At 50.9% G+C, this 1,266-nt stretch overlaps 1 non-coding gene across 1 annotated transcript; it reads left to right on the forward strand.

The window, feature by feature from the left end:
• Positions 1 to 752: 752 nt before the first annotated feature.
• Positions 753 to 824, forward strand: TRNAM-CAU (transfer RNA methionine (anticodon CAU)). The gene has a single exon. It is a non-coding gene; the product is annotated as a tRNA-Met (tRNA).
• The last annotated feature ends 442 nt before the right edge of the window (positions 825 to 1,266 follow it).

Consider the following 1,266-nt stretch of genomic DNA (forward strand, 5'->3'; position numbering starts at 1 on the left):
TGGGAGGTGGGGGCGGCTGGAGCGCCAGAAACAATTACTAGCATTAGAAAGGACTGCAGGCAAGATCCGCCCTCCCTATGTATCAGGGAAACTGAGTGATAAGCATTTTCCTCCCCTAACCCAAAACTTTCCTGAAGCTAAGAACTGCTTTCTCTGCCTGGACTTACAAAGCAGTATGGTTTATGCTGCTGGTGTCTGCTTCCTTTCTGGAAGTCTGGAATTTAGGTACACGCTGGGTAGACTGTGCCTACGTGAACAGCCTCCCCCAAATTCACGGGTGGGTCCTGAGTCTCTAACGCACTTCTCTGCGCCTAAACTTTGAATACACGAATACACGTGGCCGCATTTTCGTTGCTAGGGAAACGTGCTGGGGCAGCCCTGCTGGGAAGAGCCAGAGGCAGGAAGGGGATTCTCCCCTTTGATCAGCTGCGTGTCCTGATCTCTACATCTCTACAGTATTGACTATACTGTATAAACTCTATATTGACTCCTGTAGGACCTCCTAGCAAGTTGCTGAACATGGGAGTGGTTTGGAGACCCTGACTCAACTGATAACCCTGAGTCAGACCCAGATGGAGAGGGGGCGGTTTGGAGACCCTGACTCAACTGATAACCCTGGGTCAGACCCAGATGGAGAGGGGGCGGTGCCTGAAAAAAAGTCTAAAATGCAAACTATACCATACTGTTCACTGTTCCATTGTGTGTGGGCTGCCAGGAATTGCTTTATGAAATTTAAATTCTACTGCACTGTTAGCAGAGTGGCGCAGCGGAAGCGTGCTGGGCCCATAACCCAGAGGTCAATGGATCGAAACCATTCTCTGCTAGCTGCAATGTTTTTGGGCTTCCCTGGTAGCTCAGCTGGTAAAGAATCCGCCCGCAGTGCAGGAAACCCCACTTCAATTCCTGGGTCGGGAAGATCCTCTGGACAAGGGATAGGCTAACCATTCTAGTATTCTTCGGCTTCTCTGGTGGCTCAGTCGGTAAAGGACTCCGCCTGCAATGTGGGAAACCTGGGTTTGAACCCTAGGTTGGGAAGATCCCCTGGAGGCGGGCAGGGCAACCCACTCCAGTGTTCTTGCCTGGAGAATCCGCATGGACAGAGGAGCCTGGCAGGCTGCAGTCCGTGGGGGTCGCAACGAGTCGGACACGACTTACCGACTAAGCACAGCACTAAGTAGGGAGAGATTGGCATTTTTTATGGGAATGGGATATAATTAATGCAGATTCCAAATGCATATTTCTAGCCCGTGAATGCTAGATTTTTAC

The sequence above is a fragment of the Bos mutus genome, chromosome 18, assembly GCF_027580195.1.
Source record: "Bos mutus isolate GX-2022 chromosome 18, NWIPB_WYAK_1.1, whole genome shotgun sequence".
In the NCBI taxonomy this organism is placed as follows: domain Eukaryota; kingdom Metazoa; phylum Chordata; class Mammalia; order Artiodactyla; family Bovidae; genus Bos; species Bos mutus.